This window comes from Oryzias melastigma, linkage group LG3, assembly GCF_002922805.2.
Source record: "Oryzias melastigma strain HK-1 linkage group LG3, ASM292280v2, whole genome shotgun sequence".
Lineage (NCBI taxonomy): Eukaryota > Metazoa > Chordata > Actinopteri > Beloniformes > Adrianichthyidae > Oryzias > Oryzias melastigma.
Genome location: NC_050514.1, coordinates 33,990,458 through 34,008,331, shown reverse-complemented (window position 1 = coordinate 34,008,331; position 17,874 = coordinate 33,990,458). Strand labels below are relative to the sequence as shown.

At 40.2% G+C, this 17,874-nt stretch overlaps 1 protein-coding gene across 5 annotated transcripts in view; it reads left to right on the top strand.

Moving 5' to 3' along the window:
* The window catches only part of znf536 (zinc finger protein 536), a 195,035-nt gene that overhangs the window by 77,336 nt on the left and 99,825 nt on the right, over window positions 1–17,874 (top strand). For 4 of the 5 annotated variants that reach the window (XM_024295204.2, XM_024295202.2, XM_024295203.2 and 1 more), the window contains one exon: window positions 2,513–2,598. The gene's annotated coding sequence lies outside the window, so the exon portion shown is untranslated. Of the gene's footprint in view, window positions 1–794; window positions 2,599–17,874 lie in introns of those variants that run through there. The other variant, XM_036211380.1, reaches the window with a different exon arrangement.

Sequence of the window (17,874 nt, the reverse complement as noted above, 5' to 3'; positions counted from 1 at the left end):
CAGAGCAATAATAGAAGTTAAATCAAATATATGTTTACAAACTCAACATTTTTATACGTAAAATGCCAGAATTTACAACTTTTGGGTGTTACAACCAGATAAATTTGTACCGTATTTTCCAGAGTTTAAGTTGCAAGAGCAAAAAGTGTCTAATCAAGAAGAAGAAAACCAAGTATAAGTTGCACATTTGGGAGAAAAGTCTGACGACAAAAAATAAAAACAAGAATACGAATCTTTTGATCTGTGTAAGAAAAATGTCAAAGTTTAAGAGGAAAACAATCAGATTCTCGGCCATGTTAGTTTTGGACGACATTTCTTCTTCTGCTGCTGTTAGCAGTAAAGGCTTCAGATGCAGCGCCCTCTGGTGGTTGTTAGAGGAAACAACCACTAAAGGACAACCCGTGTTTACTGGGACGACAACGGATATGAGAGCCTATTTATGTCTAAAAACAACAACAAGAAAAAAAAAAAACCTAAATAAGTTGCTCCTGAGTACAAGTCGCGCCTCTGGCTAAACTATAAAAAATATGTGACTTATACTCCAGAAAATACGGTAATTTGAAAATTAAAAAGTTCAATTTTAGGGCATTAAAGTGGAATTGTCAGGAATTTTGCTTTGAGGGTTGAGACCCCAAAAAAAACAAAACAAAAACAAATGCAATTATTAAAATTATCTGAATATTGGAGCAAAAATTGAAGTTTTTTCTGCAGCTCTTGGTGTCAAACTCACCAAGTTTCATTTTTTTTTTCTTAAATGTTAAATAACTTTAAAAAGTAACATATTTATGAGTCTATTCATTACTAAAAACAATAAAAAAACACAAATAAGTCGCACCTCTGGCTTAACTATGAAAAAAACTGTGACTTATACTCCAGAAAATACGGTAATTTCAAAATAAAAAAGTTCAATTTTAAGGCAGAAATTTGAACCTGTCAGGAATTTTGCTTTGAGGGCTGAGACAAAAAAAGCCAAATGCAATTATTTAAATTATCTGAATATTGGGGCAAAAATTGATGTTTTTCTGCAGCTCTTGGTGTCAAACTGAGCAGGTGCTTAGTCTTTCTTAGATGTTAAATAACTTTAAAAATAACAGATATACGACCCTATTTATGTCTAAAAACAAATAAAAAAAACACAAATAAGTCACACCTGAGTATAAGTCGCACCTCTGGCTAAACTATGAAGAAATTGCGATTTATACCCTGGAAAACACAGTAATTTCAAAGTAAAAAAGTATAAATGTGAAACTGTCAGGAATTCTGCTTTGAGGGTTGAAACAAAAAAAAAAAACACAAATGCAATTATTTAATTATTTAAATTATCTGAATATTGGAACAAAAATTGAAGTTTTCCTGCAGTTCTTGTTCTCAAACTCACCAAGTGTCTATTTTTTTCCTAAATGTGAAATAACTTTAAAAAATAACAGATTTGAGTTTGGTTTCTCCTCCAATCTGGTTTTCAAACGCCCCATCAGAACCAGAACCAGAAACCTGGATCTAGCCCGACGTTTTCCAGAATTCTTCCTCTTTCCCCCTCTCTCGGTTTTCCGAGTGAGAGATCGGCGCTCCCTCCTCGCGTGGAGCGGGCCCAGAAAACACTCTGAAAGGTTTGGATGCAATTCACATATAGGTCAATTAAATGCAACAACATCTGCTCTCTCCCTACATTTGCATATATCATTCATATGTTAATCATGTCCCTTGTTTTTTTTTACTTCCTCCCCTCCTCCCAATCTCTTTGTATCACCAAACAAAAAAAGAGATGCAGAAAATTTGGATTCATACTTCCCTTTTTGAAAAATACACTCGTCCTATTTTTGCTTCCTGATGCTTGAAGGGGAGGTTAGGCGACCGGCGTTCCCCCGCCATGCCCCCGATTCTGACAGGAGGCTCCTCTAACAGCAGAGAAGGCGAGGCCCGGTCTGTTCCCCGAGCAAGCTTAGTGCTTTATAAATCAATGATGACACAGATGGACTAGAGATAATCTATTTAGAATGCCTCACAGCAAATATTGTTGTGCAGACGATTAGGCAGACAGTTCTTTTAACGGGGCGCTCCCCAACATTTCTCACATTTATTCTTGTAAATTTGACAAAGAAGAGTGGAGGACGGCGGCGGCGGCGAGGACGAGGAGGCAGACCTGCCTGTCTGAGGGGGGGTAAATGGCAGTCCAGGGTCTCACTTTTGTCAGTAGCTCTCAATTCAGCGCGGGAAGGAGCGGTGAAGTGGGGGGGCCCTGATAAATATAAGCCCGTATCGATCGGCTGAAAATGAAAGATCCCCGAGTGGCGAGCAGTATTTAGCTTCTTGTCTGCCCCGCGTCAGCGGTGGCCTTGCCTGGGAGGGATAGATTTTCAGCTGCGCCTCCGGGGCACCGCAGCGCCGCCGGCTTTGATTTCATCTTTAACCTTTTTCGGCTGCGTTCTCTTGACCTCTGCAGCTCACTGAATTTGTTAGATTTCCACTTTGACATCGATCCTCTCTGTTTTTCTGACCCCCCCCCTGCCTGCAGGTGCCCCGCCCCCACAGCAGTGACCGACGCTCCGAGGCATCTTGACCCTAACAGGTTGTCCACCAGTATGCAGGTGGTCCACTAAGGTATGTTCTCTCCTTTGACGGGTCTTTTTGACCCTGAAATATGATTTCATTTGTTGGAGAAAAGCTTCTCACGTCTGTGGAGGAATGCAGTTTAAATTCAGACACATTTGTGGGTTTTTTCAGCTCAAACAGGCAGATTTAGGTCCAGAACTTTAGAACCAGAACGTTCTGGAATCTGAACTCATGAAAAGATGCAAGATTTTACAGCAAAATATTATATATTTCTAATCGTATTGTTACATTTTAGTTCTGTTCCTTCTGAGAAATCGATGTTTGTTTCTATTTAAATTACAAATTGTATAGATAACCTATTTTATTTTATTTGTTAACCAAAGTAAATAAACCTTAAAGTAGAACTTTAAAGTATTTTTTAAAAGTTTTAAATTCATAATGGGTCAGTTTGACCCCGAACATAACAAGGCAGTTAAGGAAATGATGATAAAATTCATTTAAAATAATTACATTAATTTTGTTTCATATTGTATATGTCCATTACACTAATTAAGTATACCAAAGAATTTTCAAGGTGGAAAAAATCTTTTAATGGGTCAATTTGACCCTTTACATCACAGGAAGGTTGAGAAATTTGCATTTCCCATTTTTTTTATTAAATTAAATAAATGCTTCACAGAGTTTATCTTTTATATGTTCATTACACTAATTAGAGCTAGACGGAGAAGTTTCAAAGTGGATAAGTAAGTACTTGCAAGTTTTTCTTAGACTTTTATATTCAGAATGGGTCATTTGGACCCAGAACATAACAGGTAGGTTAAGAAAATATTGTTGACAAAATGAAAAAAATATCATCTTCAATTTAGTTTTTATAAAGTTCTTATTATAAATGTTAGTTACGCTAATTAAGCCTTTAAAGAAAAAAATACTTTTTTTTTTACTGGGTCAGTTTGACCCAGTGTGTAACAGGAGGGTTAAGAAATTAGCATTTCCAGTTGGTAACATTTGTTTTTAGAAAATGTTTTTCAAATATTTTTTTAAAAAGTTCAAGTTTTATCCGTTCATTACACTCAAGAGGCTTTGAAGGAGAATTTTCAAAGTGGAAATGTTGTGAAAACTTTTTTTTTTTTTTTTACATTTAAAGTTAGTTTATTTCCATAATGGGTCAGTTGGACCCAAGACACAACAGGCCAGTTAAAAAAATAGCGTTAAAAAATAACTAAACTTGTTTCAAAGAATGTATCTTAAATGTTTTTGTCCATGTCTTTACACTAGTTAAGCCTTCCAGAATAATTTTTAAAGTAGAAAAATAATTTTTTTTCAATGGGTCAATTTGACCCAGTACATAAAAAAATAGCATTTCAACATCAAGTTTACCTTTAAATGTCCAATATATTAAATAAGTCTTAAAGTTGAAGTTTCAGAGTAGAAGCATACTTTATTCATTTTTTATTAAATGGGTCAATTTGACCCAGACCGCAATAGGATGGTTAGTAAATTAGCATTTCCTGTTGATAGCATTCGTTATCAACATTAAGTTTTTAATTTTTTCATTACGCTAAATAAGCTTTGAAGGAGAAGTTTCAAAGTGGAAAAATAGTTTAAATATTCCTTTCAGAGATTTGCAAATTTCAAAGTGGGTCAGTTTGACCCAGACAATAACAAGACAGTTAAAATAAACAGTTTTTTCCTGTTGAAAATATTTGTTTTTAGAAACTGGATCTTAAATATAGTTTTTTTACCCCATATTCCCTGAGAAGAAGAACATTGTCTGTTCCGCTGTGCCTGACATCAGCTGTGCTGGTTCGTCTTAACCACAAACGTTCCTGATAAGATGGAGAGTTTCTGCAGCGTTTCTTGGAGAGAACAGAGTTCATCAATTATTTTGAGTCATCCGTGTCCTGAAGCTGCAAAGCAGCTCCAGAAAAACACCACATAGCCACAGAATTGTTAGAAAATATGTAAATTTTTGACAAATTACACTCAAAGTCAAACGGAATTGATATTGCATGAATGCTCCTGGGCTCCTGGTGACATCTGTACGCCCTGGAAGTCACATTCTGCTTTTGTTGTCTCCTCACCAAATCCTCTCCGTTTTTGGTGATCTTTTCGTTGAAAACAGAATCAGGAAAGGTTTGAATATTCCTTAAGATATATATCTATTTCTTTTTTCTCCAAAGAGATAAAACATTCATAAAAGACTTGAAACAAAAGAACCAGGAAGCTAAAACTGGTCAAATGTAATCGTCCTCAGATAAATTCATGGCCTCTAAATCTAACCGAGTGGCTTACATAAAACATCAAAAGAGCATTTAAAAGAAATAGTAAATAATTAATCATATAACTAAAAAAGTTTAACTGAAATGAATCTAAAGTCACCTTAACTAACAGTATGGTAACAGTGGTACATACCGGGTCAGTGTATCCAGAACTGGACTGATGCGGTCTACTCTCCTGGTCCTCACAAGAACCCGAGCAGCAGAGTTCTGAATAATCTGTATGTTCCTGATGGATTTTTGTGGTCGTCCTGTACAAACGTGGTTATGGTAGTCAAGTCCACATCAGATCTTTAATCTTTGACATATGTTTAGATGAAAGCGGGCTGATTTGGTTTTGTCTAAGACTTGTCAGTAATTCCGCGTTCTCCTGATGTGAAGAGCGGCGGCTCCGCAGGATTGAACCGCGGTGTATCGCTCTGATGCTTTGATGACCTCATGCTGATGGAGTCATCTGATTGGTCTCTTCTGGAAAGGTTCTAGAGTGTTCCAGGTGTGGATCATGGTTCTTCCTGTGGCTCTCTGGAGTCTCAAAGCTGTTTCTGATGTTCCTGAACCCAAAGTCTGTTTGGGTGCTGGAGTGTCTGTGAGGCTGGCTCTCGTGGACTCTGGTCCCACATGGATCCCACAGTACAGTATTTGGCCAAAACATAAAAAATGTGTTGTTTTCTAGGACATAGTTTCTGCAGAGCGGCAGGAGTTCATTAGAAATTCACCTCCAAGTTGTGGGCGGAGCATCCCCGCCCCCTTTCCTCTCCCCATTGCTAATAGCTCTCTGTTTACGCCCTCTACCCAGTATATTTTCTGTCACGAATAGGGCTGGTTATCACCAACAATTTGTAGAATCTTCTCAATTCACCAGATCAATTCAATTCGATTTTTTTTATTCTTTTGATCCTTTCAGTTTCATTCAATGCAATTTTGAGTTTAAACATGTAGAGACATTTGTTTAGAAATACATTAATAATCCATATATGTTTTGAAGACATTCATATTAATCTGATCCAGTTCACATACTGTAAATGTATCAGTAAAATAATGAGATTCTTAATATCATACAGTGTTACATAGATTCTCAAACAGAGAAGCTCCAACAATGATTCTGTCTCTCCTGGAGGACGTTTCAGTTTGGCCACTAGGTGGCGATCACGCTATGGTATTACACCTTATCCAGAAGAAGAAGAAAGTGTGAGTAAAAACAGTGATTTAGACCACAAATGGTTACTTTAGGAAATATTTCCTTAAAATAGTTTGTAAAATTCACCCCTGTGAGTTTATAAAGATGTTCATTTAGTCAGAATGTATGTTTACGTCGACCGAGCGTTAGCATTAGCCGTCCTATGGGAAATCCCATTATACAATAGCATCAAACTAGCGGACTTTAGCATTATACGGTACCATCAAGCAGGCAGACTTTTTTTTATTGACAAAATTAATTATTACATAGCATGGTGTTATATATCATGATAGCCAACTAAAATATTAGCTAAATCCCAAATTAGCCTAAAAAGCTAAAAAAAAAAAACTTAGGTTAGCCAAACCAGCTAGCATGTACCTCAAAAAATAGCTAAACTCAAAACAACCTACAAAAAAGGCCTAAATTAGCCAAACCAGCTAGCATGTAGCTGAAATATTAGCTAAACTCCAAAACAGCCTAAAAAATCTTAGTAAATGTCAAAAAGTCCAAAAAGCTAACAGAATGGAAATTTTTACAACTTCATAACTGTAACTTTTTAACATAATTCTGAATAATAAAAAGGCAGGAATATTATTCCAGAATAAATCAACTTAAACCTTAAATAACTTTCAATGTTTTACTCTTAAAATTATACAAGAAATGAGTCAAGATAACATCGGGCCTTTAATAACAATAAAATAAAATAATCTAGAGGATCAAATATGTCCTCCATCATTAAAAAATACATGTAAACAATTTTTTCGACTATTGAAGATTTATCTATAAAATGTTTAAAAACAGTAATTTGTTTGGTTTATCTATTTATATTTTCTAAATGATCTAAATCATCTCGGCGAAGTGAAGGAAGAATTCCAGAAATGAGGGAGGGAGCAGATAGTTTTCCTCTTTTTTTTCCCGGCTCTGTTTGCTGTTTGCTTCTCCCGCTGTAAGGACACGCAGACACGAACACACACAGCTTTAATGCACGCACACGTCCACACATTCCAACTGTTCGTCATTCACCCACCATTTAGTCTTATCCCCAAAGGCACTCCGTCTTAAGCACACACAGTCACACGGCTACAGTACACTGCTGCTATGTGCGCACACAGAACTTGTAACAATCTGGATTGTGATAATCTATGATAATCATCCACCACATGCCACCTAAAAACGCACATGGGTGGCATTCAACGCCCACACTTGCTTCAGCAGATCTCGGCCCCCCCCTCCACCAATGTCACTACCTCCAGTGTCAATGTCACCACTCGTCTCCTTGTTTCTCTTTTATGTATGAGGAAGCTCGCCCCGCGATCCGTGGCGGGGGGGCATAAGGGAACGAATCCCGAACAATTTATGTTTGGCATTAGTGTAATTGAATCCCACTCGTATATCAAAGGAAGGAAGTGGGGATGTAAATGTAAGGTAGGGGTCCATGAAAACATAGATCTGTCCCACAATGTCTTTTTTTTTTATTCTCTCCTCCGCTCCCCTCTTTCGGAGAGATGGATGATAAATTCCCAGCGATGGAGCCAGCAACAGCTGTTGGCAGACAGGCCTGATATGAGAATAGCAGCATAGGATGAGCAGGCATTAAAAATTAATACGCTATTTAGCCTAGGTGTATTTTAGGTATTTGACATTTTCATGTCCGGGACAGGCTAAATTTATTCATAGTACAGAAAAAAATAAAATAAAATAAAAGTGAGGGTCATACTGAGCTGCACCCACAGCCAATAAAAGGAGGGAAAAACGGAGGTACTGAAGGTGAAAACACTCCTCTAAATCGTGACGGGATGAAAAATAAAGAAAGGGATACATCGCTCAGACTTTTGAAATTTTTATTTTGCCATTATCTCAAGATAATTATTACGTTATCTTGAGATAATCAAGCTCGTTTTCATACGATTACAAGTTAATTTATGTCATTATCTGGAGAAATTGTTGATTTTCTGAAGATTAAGAGGCGAGCGTTGCACGCCGTTCTGCAGACTGATCACTGGTGGACGCTCTGACATCTTCAGATTCAGCTGCAGTTTCCTTTAAGAAGCGACAAACTTCTGAATTCACTCACTAATATCAGGAGAGAACCAGATCTGGTCACCAATATCACGTTTTATTTCATAAATGCAATTATTGTCAGGAAAGCGTGCTGCGTCTTATCGGGAATTAGGTCTTTGAAGAAGTTTGTTGGACTTTTTCATGATTACATTTTAAAACTTAGTTGTGTGTTAGTAAAGGTTTGATTAGACTCATTAACTTTATTGATATTCATACTTTTCTTCAAGAAAAGCATCAACTGTATGAGATTAGGGCTTCATTCTGTACTTTTGGCTAATGTATCAAGCTAACGTAGCTACTATTAGCATGCTAATCGGTAATTTTGTAATAGTAGCATGCTAATGTTTATACAGTGTCACATTTGCAGCATTCTACGACTCTCTTACTTAAATAAAGTAGGATGTTTATACTGAGTGATAGTTGTAAATGCTATTTGTTAGCATTAATTTAGCATATACAGTTTCCTAAAACAGTTGAATTAATGTGGCAACAGTTTTCATGCTAAAGTATTCGAAGTGGAAATGCTGAAACTTTTGTTGAAAATGTAAAAATCTAACATCGACAACATGCTAGCTCTTAGAGCATGAGGTAAGCTAACGCCAGTATAATGGTGTTAACTTTTTTTTTTTTAATTGTTTGACCGCAATGCATTGTGGTCTATATTCACTAATGTAGTTTTTCGCAAAAAGACTTAAAGGAAGTTTCTAGTGTATTTGATTTTGTGATTATCATTATATGGTGAACTATATCGTGAGTAGAGAAGGAATTCGGACATATCCATGTTCTTACTTAGCATGCTAACGCTAGTACAGTGGCGTTCTAAAACTGTGATGAACTAATAGCCTGTAAAGTAATCAACTGCTGACGCTTGTATTATGTGCTAGCACCAATTCAGTGAAATGCTATGTTAGGTGAAGCACGCTAATAGCATTTTTTAAAATACAGCTTTTAAACAACTCAAGTAGTGTGCTAACCACATTGACTGTATATGAGAAATGAACTGAGTGACTCCTCCCCCTCGGGGATCCAAACAGGAAGTACCTGCTGGCTCCAAGAAGCCAAAATCCCAGAGACTTCTGTAGAGAAATGAACAGCTAGTAATCAGTCATATTTTGTCAGAACTACTATTCTTGCTCTGATACCTTTTTATTATTTACTTTCAAGTGGTAAGGGTGTGGAATGCCCATCAAACATCAATGTAGGGAATATTGGATGCTAACACCATTAAAGCTAATGTTAATCTAGTAGATGAACTATAAAGAAGTTAAATTAGCTTTCTAAAATTATTTTACTCACTGACATCTTCCAAACACATTAAGAGAATTGTTCCTGCTGTTTTCCTGGCTGCAATATTTGGATAAAATTAGTATTTTATGTATTAAAAAGAAAATTTCCAGAGCAGCTAGCATGCTGGTTGTGTTTGTCTGTGTCGCTCGTGTCCGTGAATATTCCGTCTCGGTCCAGTTGTGAGTGCCTCTAATAGGAACACTATGCAGGGATTAAGCGAATGATTGACTGAACAAATGCGTATCACCAACACAGCACAACAAACAGCCTGACCGGCTTCTCCCATCGTTTGTTGTGTTTCAGTGCTGATTTGCTGTTTTTTAAACTATGAAATGGAGATGCTTGGGGCTTAATTGGACTGTAGAGTCACGTAAGCACCAGTACATGTTCAAAGCAGTGGCCTGGGATGATAATCCAGAGGTCCCATCTACAAAACGCTGGAGGACTAGCATAATTCATGAGACCATGCTGATGGACCGTGATTTATGGTCATTATTTATGAGACCATGACGGTGGATAAATTCATCCACGATGAATCAGCAGAGAACAGCACGGATTCTGTGCTGGTTTTCAGCAGGGAGGGTGTCTGGAAAGTATCAGGAATAACTAGTAGATGATGGAATACTGAAAAGCAGATTAGCCACACCAACCTGACTCTCTCTGTGGGCTAAGGCTGTGTCCGAATTCCCATCCTAATCCTTAACTACAAAAAAAAACTAAAATGTTGCTAAAATCTTATAAACACAATGAATTGTGGTCTATATTTGCTAATGTAGTGAGCATTGATGCATGCTAGTTTTTCGCAAAGACTTCTGGGAAATTTCTAGTGCACTCCAAGTTGGAATTGTAGATTTAGACAGCACTAGAAAATGGAGAACGCACTATAGAGTGAGTAGGAAAGGAATTCGGACATTTCCTAAGACATCAGTCTATGTAATGTTGTATCTGTGACACAAACGTTGGAAACTTGACAGTAACAGGACACATTTCTCTGAAGATGACAGTCTCATCTACCTTACTTCAGTTGGGAATAATACCGACTAAAACTGCTTTGGGTCATCTGTCCTGTGAGGTTGGTCTAAGGCAGGGATGACCAAACCTTTTGACTTGTGGGCCAAAGGGTTCTAAAATTTGACAGAAAGGCCAGACCAGAACCAGATACATGGAGTGTTCTGATAATCCGCCTCATAAGGGAAGTAAATAGCATTTAATTTAGATTCAAACTAATATAGAGCAAATTTTTGGGGGGGTTTATTTTAATTGTGACCTTAGTTTTTATTTTAGTGCCAGTTGCACCAATGCTTTGATGTTTTTTAGGTAAAACTCTAAACTTAGCAATGTCTTTCCTTCTCTTGGTGTTCAAATGATTTTGAAAAAGGACTCAGAAAACACACAGATGTCAAAAATTAAAATACAGAAATGCAGGCTAACTTTCTACTTCTAGATAAAGGTCAACGTATTTGTAGTATGCCATCTATGGGAGACACCACAATTAAAGGGAAAATAAAGTGAATAAGGCATTTCATTATAATTTATTCCCATTTGACAGGCCAGATGAAACAGGTCATATGACCCTGAACCATAGTCTGCCCACCCCTGGTCTAAAGTGTTGCACTGGGTTTACACCAAATACGATTTTCTGGGTCCACTCTTTGTCTAAAAATGTGTCCATAAACCTGCTGCTTTCACTGCATCTGGGACTGTGTATCCAATCTATAATCAATGCAATGAAGACCCGGATGATGTTGAGAGATCAGGTTTATTTATTTTAGAGCTCGATGAAAGCATCTATGATCACTTCTCCATGTCTGGGTTCATGAGATCATTCAGAGACTCTCCCAGTACAAGTTGACCATCTACTGCAGGAGCTACCGATGTCTTGTGCGCCGTGCCGCACTTGAGACTCAAACCCACCAACGTATTGGTACACTGACTCATCAACTGCACGTCCTTTAGGAATCCTGTTCGGTGTGAACGTAGCTTTAGTCTTCAGTCTACGGGATGTTGTTCCTGTGACACAAACGTTTAAAAGTTTTCAGGAACCGGACAAATGATTTAAAAGATGTGTTTTGAAACACTCAGAACGTGATTGGTTTATCTGATGTACAGACTAATACTTCTTTACGTCAAATACTTTCCCCCATATAAGGTCAGTCTTAAGATTTGATTAAGACCGCCTGGATTTGAGTCAGAAATGGTTGTAAATTCCACATAGTAAGGAGTTGATACAATACTGTCTTTAAAAATCTAAAATTGACATATTACTTTCAAGCATTTATTGTCTTTTAAAAAGTTGCCTTTCCTTTTAACAACATAAAAGAGACATTAGTTAAATTTGAGGGATTTCTAAGCAGTCCTCGAACACGAGCTAGAATGAGTTTCTGTGTCTTCTCAGTTGATTCTTCTGTTTCTTGTGTTGTTGACGCTTTTCCTGCTAATTTTCCTGCTCCCTCTCGCCTCTTTCTCTCCATTTACATTGCTTCCACACTTGCCAGAAACTTCCTGCTGCAGAACGGCACTGTATATACACTGACTGTTATTACCTTGGGGAACGTTTAGCAGCTCTGTGTTTAACACCATAACCTCCGCTACATCAGCAGTGGCAGTGAGTAGGAAAACCCGGGAGGTGGAAACCAGAGACGGCTCGTGTTAGGCGAGCTTTCGACTGATCACCACAATAAAGACGACAGCGGGGAAGGAGAGAGGGAGCGTGTAACACGTCTGCTTTATTCCCACCTATTGGATGATCAGTGACTCTTAAGGGGAAGGATAATTCCTTGCGATGCCTCTCACTACAAAGTAAGGAGAAATCAAAGCCCTTCATGCTCCCAGATAGAAATGAAAGATTCATTTCTCTTCTCTTTTTCTCTTTTCTACCTCCCATTGATTTCGCTTAACTAGTGTTAAGTGGAACTATTTCAGATACTTGACTTTGTGTCTAGTCAGGTGGAGACTGACTGCCAGTACAGTGGAATAAAGGCCTCGCCGATGATCAGACTCGTTGGATATCCGTCCAGCGCGTTAGGAGTCGTATTGAGACATCAAACGAAGCTTTTCATCTCTCTGTATTCTGTTTCCAGTTTCCGCAGCGTTTTCAAAGTGACAACACTCGGGGATCCTTTGAGGCTTAAAGCCTCTTGGCAGATGTCACTCACACTGTCATTTAAATTAGGCTGCTTACGCTGCTCACTCAATTCTCCTGACTTTTGAAGGTGGAGATATGTTTTTTTATATCAAGCCGAGTTACCAGCTGTAAGGAAGAGCAGCCTGATGTTTTAGCCAATGTGGACATTTGTCCTTTGACTACTCTGCCTTTAGAATTAACCCTTGTGCTTTCTTGTGGGGTCCAGATGACCCAAGCCTTGCGTTGACGTGTGATCCCTCCAATGACAAATGTGGATGAAGGTGGATAGGATTTCATGTCTGCCATGGACACCGGTGAAAATCAAAAATCATTAAAGAAAAAAAGTTCAGCACGTCGTCTTGTGGGGTCCAAATGACCCCACTCCCAATGTCGATGTACCTAGGATAGCACAAGTGTTAACCAATGCTTGAGATATAGATATGAAAAATATTCTATGGTTGCTATGAATCCATTCCCTTCTCAGAACCGGCTGCTTTGTGGTGAAGTTTACATTGTGTAGAATTTTTATTCACTACAACTTTCAGTGTGATAACACAGCAGACCTACTATTTGGTCACATTAACCCAAAGAATTTGTCAGAGCAATTACAAATGTTGGCACTGCTTCAGAATCCTTTGACCTCTTTTGGAAATCTCAAGTTTCTCACACACGGCTGTGACGACTTTGGTTCAAGCGGCCTCTTTCAATTAAAAGTCTACGCAAACGTATCTAGACCAGAATGTCGGGGTTTTGTGCCCAGAACAATCATGATCCCGATTTGCTCTGGGTACAAATCAGGCGTTTATTTATTATGCGCTGAAATTTCAGCTTCTTTTTCACGTTAAATCAGGGCACCGTGACCAATCAGGAACTCGGATTTGGTAGTGACATGTGGGTAGTGTTCTTTAAAAGCACGGAAGGACCAACCGTTGTTTGTGCTTGGTCGGATTGATATTACACTGAGACTGATATTTTAGGAACAGAGTTGTGAAAACGAAAAGCCTGGAGCAAGATTTGCAGGATTTGACTTTTCCCTCCGGGCCTCTACCTTTTGTAGTCGGCAGATGAGCGCCAGTAAACAGTACAAAAGCAAAAGAAGAAGCACCGTCTTGTCTGGTGCTGGTACGGTGTGAGAACCATCTGCTGGATGTGCGTTCACGAACCGCGTAGAACGTGTTCTTAAATGCAGAATCTGTCAAAGGTTTTGAAACACCGTCTTGTAGCTTCGCCCAACCAGCACAAAACAAGAGCGGGTTTATAGCCCAAACTATCACATCTTCATCAGACCAGACAGAGAAACCGTTGCATGGTTGCTGTTGGACCTCCTTTCCTAGAGGTATCTACTCAAGTAAGACGTGTGGTCAACTCCTGTGCAGTTTTAGGTTGAAATAACTAAACTCCCAAGTTAGGGAGGCGTGAACTGGTGTGAACTGATGTGAACTGGGGCAAATTGGTGTGGACCGGTGTGAACTAGTGTGAACCGGTGACCTGTGACATTTCCTCTACCCTGTCTGGACTTCCTGCTGAAAGATAGATGTCTGTGGACGACCCATAGGAAACAAGAGTCATTTTGGATTTCCACAAAAGACCTAATCAAAGTAACTTGCAGCATATTAGCAACACGGACCCCCCCTCCCCCCATATCCTCCATCCTTCCTCCTGGCACCCACCGCCCCCCCATTCCCCTCCCTTTGTGGCATTGCTCTCCCGCCTCGGCAAGTTTCCTGAATTAAACTGCCGGCTTCCTGTTCTTTTATATGCACAGCCACATCTGGGGAGCCCGCTCGCCGGGCCCCGCCGCTTAATAACAATCACCTTCCCTTTCACTCGGCCCTGATTGTTTCTAATTCGCCCTGACAGATAGTAGCTGACAAGCCGCCCGCGCCTCCCTCCCTCCGTGACCCCAGCTCACTCAGCACACTTATAAGGCCTGTCATTTTTAATATTTGATTTTCACTTTGTAAAAAGTTATGTGTTTTAGAGCTGCCATGGACTCCCCACCCCCAAAATCACATGATCAAATTACTGTTAGAAGCCAGGCCGGGCAGAGCGCCGCCGCCGCCGCCGTTTCCCCCGTTTGAAGGCGCTCTGCTCCAGATGTTTGCCTCCACCTGAAACCCAACCAGGTGTAGATACAAGCAGGGCCGCGTCGCTAACAACAGCGACCATCAGACATGCATCTTACAGCCCTCCAGCATTATTTGCTTTCCATTGATTTCCATTAAAGAGATATGCAGCCATGTATAATGCATATCAGGTAGGCTGATCATTAAATGAAAAGATGGATTCATCGACAGCTTGACGGATGACATTTTCCCGAGCGATCCATACGGCCCTTCAATAAAAATACAATTTGGAGCTCAAGACAAAGAAAGAAAGTGGGAGAGAAGAGTGATTCAAAGGTTGTCCGACAGACCCCCCACCCCCCGCTTCCGTGTCGGGACACTGAGGGCGCCCGGGGCACGCCCACTGCTACGTTCTGTTCTTTACCCGGCGACAACTAATTGGAGCACCACTGCATGTTTTCACTAAAGGCACAATTTAATTACATTTGAGCTGGGAAGGAGTATTTTGGGAACGTCTGTATGTTCATTCAAACAAATGGAGCGAATGAAAAGCAATATTTGTTTTGCTTTGATTAACAAACGGGCGGGGGCAATTCGTCAAGGAAGGAAAAGAGGAGCGAGGGCAGAAACTCTCTGCTTTTCAGCCCCCCCACCCCACCCAGGGCCCTCCGCGGCGTTGACACTTTGACCTCTTTGGTCCTGCGGTTCATAAAAGCCGTATTAAGAAGTGAGCCAGGAACCTAAAGAGTATTGTTTTCTCCAAGGTTGTATTAATAAACATGAATGAATTTATTTGTCTTCACCAAAGCATGATTAATGCACATTAATGTCTGGATATTGCTCACTCTGCCCTGCATCACCAAGCACATATCACACCCCCACCCAAACACACACTGTCGGAAAAAAGCCAGTCAATGTTAAATATTTATGGCATAATATTAATGGTTTTGTAAGGAAAATAACACATTATTAATCCACTGATTAACAACTGATTAACCTTTTTTATTAAACACGTGATCCGTGCATCGTCGACTCAGGATATGTCGAGCGACTGCGCCGCCGAATAATTATTTCTGTGTCTTTTCTAATTGCAAAAATCGCATGGCTGAGCTGTGCGCATGTGTGCGTGCCGTTTTTGTACTTTTCCTCTCGCTTTGACTCACGCATGGGCGCCGCTTCACACTGCTCCCAACGTATGTAGCTGAGAAGATGACGGCGAAGGACAAGGGATGAGGGAAGACAATAAAACATCCAAACACCACTCTTTTCACTCGGAGGGGGGAACCAGAGCAGCGCCCAAATTTAGAAGCATATCTCTCTGAAACAATGGGGGGGTTTAATTCACATATCCGTTTATTCTGCAGTGGGAAAGTGGAGTGAAAACACAGCTGAAGGACAAAACATTCTGTCTTTTTTCTTGCTCCTGCTCATCTCAGAGCCATTGTCTGAGTATTTTTAGTTCTTGTCAACTGACAGAAACGATGCCGCGTTTTCCTGCCGAGCGGCGCTGACCCCGGCTTGGAATCTGATGTTTAAATCCACCTTTTCGAGTCGTTTTTGTGCCGCATCGGGGATCCAGAATAGAACAGAAACGCCTTCCTCTGTGCAGTTATGCTCAGCTGAAAGGCTGCGCGCTGACGGCGCGGAATATGACAAAGTCAGAGTCAAGGAAATTTTACAAGCGAAGCCCAAATGCTGATTTAGGTTCAATAGAAAAGAAAAAAGTTCCCGCTCATCGCAGTAACATCTGAAGAGTCTGACCTGGTACCGTGTGGGTCTTGGCTCTGCTGAAGTGTTTTCAGAAACCGCCCCATACTATCACACCACCAACACCATGCTTTACTGTGGATCTGGTGTTTGGATTTATCCAAAGGTTTTGCAGAAAATACAGACGTTTTAGTCTGGAGCAGGGGTGGGCACCCAGGGTTCTAAAATGGGCCAGACCAGAACCAGGTGCATGATGCATTTTGGTAATCTACCTCATAAGACAGGGATTTTTCTGGTACCCGAGTCTTCCCAGAACTTTCTGTGACATCACTACTGACTGGATTAGCAGTACTGCGCAGTTTTGATATAAAAAAAACGACTAGTCGACTATTAAATTAGTCGTTGACTATTTAATAGTCGTAACTAATCGACTAATCGTGGCAGCCCTAGTCCTGGATCAGGGATCTCACAGATCTGGATCCGTGGTTTTCACCAGCGAGCTGTAGTACACTAGTGTGGCGTGAGAGATGATCAGGTCTCCATTTCTCACCGTTCACCATCGTTCTGTGTCCGTCTAAACAGGTCCCTGAACTCATAAGAGACTTTTTCATTCTTTTATTTCATTTTAATTCCAGAAATTTTGATAAGAAAGACTGTATGTTGTTTATATCGACCTCAGTGTCTTTCTGATTTGTTTGCATTTTCAGTCGGTGGTGTTCCTTGTCATTTCAATGAAAAAAGAGGTTGAAAATGACAACTGATCTGGATCTCCAAAAAACGTCTGACTCTAACTTTGATTCTGTTCTTGAACTTTCTGGTCAGAGACATTTGACACTTTCAGCTGCTTCTTTTTTTCAGTAGAATCCTAAAGTTCCTTGAACTCAGCTATCATTCCATGGTCTGATGCTATTAACTTCCTCTATTTTTGCTCCTGTTTGAGGTCAGACTGTAGATATTTATCAGTTTCAGAGACTTCAGTAGCAAAAAAGTAGCTCCAGTCTCTTGTATGTTGAACTTCTTTTCGTTCACCTCCTTTCATCAGTTTGGATCATCGTGGAGATACGACCATAAAGTTCTTGGTTCCCGGACCATCAGAGTGTGACAGAAGGTTTTGGTCCAGTTTCAGTCTTTGGTCATTTTCTGTTTCGTTCCTCTGTGGGAGTCCTGACACCGATACAGCGTGGATCCCGCAGTAATTAAGAGAACAGTAAAGGTGCTTAATTCAATTTTTCCGATCTGGTTTTTTCTGTAATCTGGAGTTCATCTGTTCCTGAAGCGTCCAGAGAGTCGCGGAGACATGAGCCCTAAGCCTCTTACGGCTTGCAGCGCAGACACAACACGGGCAGGGAGCGGTTTAGGCATGCTGCAGGCCTTCTTTAATTGCTAAGCAGATATGACTGTGCTTTCACTGCAGTCGGTGCCGGGTCAGTGGGGCCCGAGGGATTAGCCTGCACAGTCGCTTCAGTCAGAAGAAAAGAAACATCATTGAGAGGAGAGGACAAAAGACGAGCACCTCCGTGGGTTCAGTCGTGGAGTCTGCAGCCTGAACTTCCCAGAGTTTCCTGGAGGATGCTCGCCACACCTGTGGGAGGACTCACGCGGGCTTCCTGTCGCACGGCGGCGGAT